The following is a 6,000-nucleotide window of genomic DNA, read 5'->3' on the forward strand; positions in this document are numbered from 1 at the left end:
TATACCCTTGGAATTTAAACAGGCAATACGGGCGTGACTGACCATTTTTTTTTCTTTCTTCATCCGAAGCTCACAGCCTTTAATCAAATGACCAGATTTTCCGCAATAGAAGCACAAGCCTTGCGAAAAACGACGGTCTTTTTCTTGAGAGCGAGGTGCCACCGATCCAATCTCCATCGGTTCACCACTGTTAGTACACACATTATCATAACCAGAAACTGACATAGCAGAGGATTTGCTCTCATTAACCCTAGCACGCAGTCTTCTATCCACCCGTATAGCTAATTGCATAGCCTGTTGCAAATCCTCAGGTGTAGGATAAGCAATTAGCAGGTCTTTAACCCTTTCACTGAGCCCAGCAAGAAATAGACTTTTCAGAGCAGAATCGTTCCACCCTGTTTGAGTGGACCAACGACGAAAATGTGTACAATATTTTTCCACATTACCCGATCCTTGTTTTAGACGTCTCAACTCAGTCTCAGCTGATGCGACACGGTCAGGATCATCATATAATAGTCCCAAAGCAGAAAAAAAACTATCCACTGATCTGAAGCATGAATCACTAGGTTGCAAAGAAAAGGCCCACTCCTGAGGCTCTTTGCGCAAAAGTGACATTATGAACCCTACGCGCTGGGATTCATCCCCAGAGGACTTAGGTCTCAAACGAAAATACAATAAGCAAGCATTTTTAAATGAAAAAAATTCTCGGTGTTCACCAAAAAATAAATCCGGCAAACATACCTTAGGCTCCAAGAAATGTGCTCCAGGACAGTTACTCACGTGCTGACGGAGCTCGGCCACCTCCAGAGAGAGTCCCTGCAGGCGATGAGCCAAATCCTGAACCGACACCATGATGGAACAGAAAAATCTTTCCTTAGAGAATTTGCAGGCTGGACTTACTGTTATGTTCTGCTACCAAAGCTAAGGAAAGAGAGGAGATCTGTCCCTACTATAAGACTCAGCTGAATCCCTACGATGTAACAGGGAACCTGATCCTGCGATCAGACCTGCTAAAGTCCTAATCTAGTCTGTACGAAGACCTATAGATGTGGGGAGGGAATCCCTACAAGTACTAAGGACTGGGAGGAATATGGGACACCTCCTAACAGAAATAGTAGCAGACAGACGAACAAACAAAATAGATAGAACATAGAGGTCCGTAGACCAAGCAAACTAACAGAGTTAGATACAGCGCACAGGCTAGCTAGAAAGTAGATATACAATGAAGTCCAGCAAAGCCAGAAGGGCGGAGCAGGATTAAATAGGCCAACAAAGTCATGTGACCAGCAAAGGAAAAAAAACCTAACAGCAAGGTTCTAACAGTACCCAAGACAGACATCCAGATGGTGTTGGAAGCCTACCACGATCAGGCGGGACACTTTGGCTGGAAAAAGCTAGAGACCCTGCTGAAGTGTTGATTCTACTGGGTGGGAATGCGCAGCTCCATTGAGAGGTGGTGCCTGAACTGTGGACCCTGGAGCCTCAGAAGAAAAGACTACAGCAGCCAGAAGGCGCCCCTGCAACCCATCAAGACAACTCAACCTTTGGAGATCGTGGCTCTGGATCATGTCAAGCTGTCACCTAGCAGGTCAGGATACTCCTATGCCCTGACCATGGTGGATCACTACTCCCGTTTCCTGGTGGTTGCCCCAGTCAAAGATCTGACGGCAGAGACAGCAGCAAAGACGTTCCAAGCGTACTTCTGCAGACCCCATGGATACTCGGAGCAGGTGCTGACAGACCAGGGCTCAGCCTTTGAGGCCGAATTTTTCAAGGAGTTGTGCCATTTGTACGGGTGTAAAAAGATCAGGACTACACCGTACCACCCCCAAACCAATGGTCTCTGTGAAAAGATGAATAACATCATCATCGACTTGCTGAAGACCATACCACTAGAGGAGAGAAATCAGTGGCCAGATCTACTACCTGACCTTGCAGATCTGTACAACCACATACCTGTGAGTTCCACCAATTGTACTCCGACATATCTCATGCGTGCAAGACCTGGGAAGTTGCCCATGGACCTGGAGCTTGGTGTAGTAGAATCAGAAGCAGATATGTCCACTGAGGACTGGGACACGACCAGACAAGAGCAGTACAGAAGAGTACAGGCCTGTGTCGAAGACAGTCTCACTCGAGTGAGGGACAAGCAGGAAGCCCGCTACAAAAAAAGTGCGCCCGCAGAACCCTTCACACCAGGAGAAGTGGTGTTAAAGAGGAAAAGGAGAAACCACAAACTTGATGACCAGTGGGAGAGAGAACCCTACACTGTGTTAAACTCAAGGTTTGATAATAGGAAGACCTGCCTAATTAGTAGAGACGGAGGAAGAACGACTGCAACAGTATCCAGGGACCATCTGAAGTTGTGTCCAGACCTGCTAAAGCCCCAAGAAGAAGTGCCTAAAGAAACAGTAATACACACTGACTTAGGAGTTTTCCCGTCAGATTGGCCCCAACTAGGAGGAGCAGTAATCATTCCTGTAATCACCTTCTACCCACAGCAAGAAGAACCTGTAGGTGCCCCAGAAGAGCCAGCTCAAGAAGAGTCCCCGGAAGAAGGATCCCCGGCTGCAGCAGAGCAAGAAGGCCCAGCTAATGGTATACTTGCCAGTCCCGCACAGAGGCCAAGGCAGCCTTCTAGCCCCTCCACAGCTAGTACTGACAGAAAGGGAGGTAGAGCAAATATTAGTGCTTCATGTTTCTCGGTACCACGCAGGTCCACACGTAGTACCAAAGGTCAGACCCCTGTCAGATACAGAGAGTAAGAAGGAAACTCTGACAGTGTAGATAATTGGTCCTGGGGTATTATATCATATTGTGTATTTTCATGTATGTATATCCTAACTTGTGTTTTGCCTTATAATGGACAACCTAAGTGAAATGGACACTTTCCCTTTTTGCCTCTAACTACCCGTAAGGGTACCTAAAGAACTCTGTGGCTGAGGACTGTGTGCAGCCCAAAAATGGCTTCTTGTAAATAATTGCACTCCCTGGAGTGCCTCTTTAGGTGACCTCAGAAGAAAAACCTGTCTGGTGTGGCACTAACGGAGGTCCAACTCAGGATCTCCATGCCCTGCAGCCACCCCAGGGCCTACGAGGAGGGTTTGGGACAGGTCCCTCAAGCTACCAAGTACTCTACCCTGTGAGATGGACATCCTGTCGGGGAACCTCACCGGAAGAGACTTGCGTTCTGGGGTTGCTTATTAAATTGTATATATCTATTTATTATTTATAATGTTTTATATGCAACGTTCAAGCCAAATTGCCTCCCATAAAGGGAAGATTGTTATTATTGTTGTTGTTATAAAAAGTACTTCAGTCCGGGAGTACTGAGCTTTGCTAGGGGGGAATGTGGCGCCCTGCTGCGCATTGGTGCCACAGATCCTAGAGGGGTGCATGGACGGATTCCTCCACAAGAGGCCCCCACCGCATACACACACCTCCACCTTCCACCTCAGACCACCAGAGGGAGCCCGGTTAGGGATATAAATAGGGAAGATGGAGCTAGACAGTTCAGTCTGAGTCGAGTCTGAAGTCCAGTCTGTGAGAAGTGCAGTCTGAAGAACAGTTTCCTCAGGGGACAGAGCTAGTTCCAGTCTGTGAGAATCCAGTCTGTAGAAGGAAGCCTGTTGAGAGGAGCTCCTACAGAAGCCATCCTGCAGTGGAGCACAGTCCAGACTCAGGGAGCTCAGGTTAGTGAGCCCAAGGCGTGCCGACGCCATAAGAGCGGTGAAGAGTAGCGAGGCCTACTGTTGTGTGTAGCCTAGTGAGGGCCCGAGCGTAGCCGAAGGCAAGTGGAGTAAGCGAGCTACATAGGGGGCAGAGGAGCTTAACCAGCTCACCCCATAACCATATACCGGACACCGCGTCCGTGTCTGCAAGGATCTCTAGGACCAGCAGAAACAACCAGAACCCCTGGTGAACTACATGTCCCAGGAACACCAAAAGCTGACTGTTATACCAGGGTCAGGAGTCACTGAGGCCCAAAATTCCAGGGAGTGTGAACTCCAACAGAAGGCCCTACCTCCAGGTCAGCCGCTGCTTGCAGAGACCAAGTTAGGCCTAGCTCCAGGCAGGTAATAAACTTACTAGGAAAAGGCAAGAAACAGGAGGCCCCACACCCGCTCACTGGGGAGAGTCCTGACGTGCCCCCCTCACCCTACAGTGCTCCGGATTGTGCCTAAAACACCACCAGTAAAGGTACTGAAGTGAACTGTCGTGTGTGCGCCTATTCTTCCTCCGACCCGGCTGGGTCCCCTCTGTCCTGCATCCCCTCTTATACGCTGCCCTGAGCCCCTGCTCCAACTGTGGGGAGCCGCACCATCTAGCTGCCTGAACACCGGCCTCAGAGGACTGCTGCAGCGCTGGTGGTCCTCACCAGAGACCACAGGTGGCGTCACGAACATTCCCCTTTCCCAAATAAACTTTCCCCCTTCCTTTTTAAGAGTGACCCCAGGGTACGGGCCCGGGAGTCGGCCACCCCGGCATCCCCCAAAACCGAAAACAAGGCCCGGGAGCCGAGTCGTCCCCATCCCCTGGACGCGTCACTAGCAGTACAGTGTCCACACCAAGCAGTGTTGTCCAGCCCGGACATGATCCGCGTAAACCAGAAATGAAAAAGGTCGCTTCCATGATGGCCAAAACAATAAAAGCTTTCAAGAACTGGTTTTCTCGGCGATAAAATAAGGACGAGAATGGACTTTTTTGTGATGAGGGGATTATTGCACTGGAAATCATTGATAAAATGGCAGAATGGGCCCATTAATTCCTGAAACAGTGTTGCCCTTCACTTTACCGTTTCCTTTTGCCCAACGTCCTAATATACTCATGTTTTAACTATATGTTTCTTTCATCTCTCAATCCTCTGGCTCTGCAGGATTCCCGTTAATTTGTTGATTTATGTCCCTGGGGCCTTAGAATCACTGTGTCTTTTTATGTCACAGATATGGATCCTGACTGTTGGGGAATAATCAGTGTACCACACTAAGATGCTCTTATAACCTAGCGGAATCCTCATTTGAAATCAGTTTTTTACTGATTGAAGACAAATTACAGATAGAAAACTATTTTTGTGCAATTTCCTATGACAGAATTAGGTACAATGTTTTTTTTGGCAAAATTGAAAGAAACCAAGAAAGGAATTTTGCGATTCTCTGGATGCCTCAACTACTAATATTTACTTAGCAGTTCTGATTTGATGTTTTCCTGTTGCAGTGTCATGTAATATTTGTTGTGAATTATTTTGCAGAATTGTTCTGTGATATAAAAATTGGTGTCTCTGACCTTCGTAGACACCTTTCTTCATATCCGGGATCTCTACATTTAAGCTCAATATTCCAATGTGTTTGAATCTGTAATCTGGACTCTCAAAATTCTTTTAGGGACAGTTTATGTAATTTATTTTTGTTGAATTTTCCATCACTGTAGAAGCAAATTTTTCATCTGCATAGTATTTTCCACAGTAGACTGTGTGGTCGTGGAAGATTTGTTGCTGCTTGACAAATGCGTGGAGGCCTTGTCTGCTATCCAAGACAGAATCTGCTCTCGCTCTTCTGGCTTCCACACACGTTTACGTTCCAGACCGGGAATTTTTTCCAGGAACATAGTGGATGCATCAAACTTCTTCTGACCTGACACAGACTGAGTGCCTTCTTGGGCACCACGGACAACACCACGTCAACGTCCACGTTCCTTAACAACAGGCTTTTTTTGGCATTTTGGGTTCTGTTAACAGATTTTCAGATGTTGATGGCACAAGCCAAGCTAGCTGTCACAGCCAAAATAGTGGTTAGAATGGCCTGGTGCGTGCGTGCTTTGTAGCAGGCAGTAGGAAATGTTTGGACTACTACTTTGTACAGAGCAATCAAAGATTTTTTACGTAGACTAATACAGAGAGAAGGCAGGCTGACACCCCAAAATAGTGGTTAAAATGGCCTGGTGCTTGTTTGTAGTAGGCAGTAGGAAATGTTTGGACTACTACTTTGTGCAGGGCAATCAAAG

At 47.4% G+C, this 6,000-nt stretch overlaps 1 pseudogene; it reads left to right on the top strand.

Moving 5' to 3' along the window:
• Positions 1-4,746, top strand: part of LOC141163855 (elongin-A-like) — a 32,155-nt pseudogene extending 27,409 nt beyond the window's left edge.
• Positions 4,747-6,000: the final 1,254 nt, after the last annotated feature.

The sequence above is a fragment of the Phyllobates terribilis genome, unplaced genomic scaffold (assembly GCF_046119375.1).
Source record: "Phyllobates terribilis strain yellow unplaced genomic scaffold, ASM4611937v1 Scaffold_1__5_contigs__length_1240528914, whole genome shotgun sequence".
NCBI classification, from domain to species: domain Eukaryota; kingdom Metazoa; phylum Chordata; class Amphibia; order Anura; family Dendrobatidae; genus Phyllobates; species Phyllobates terribilis.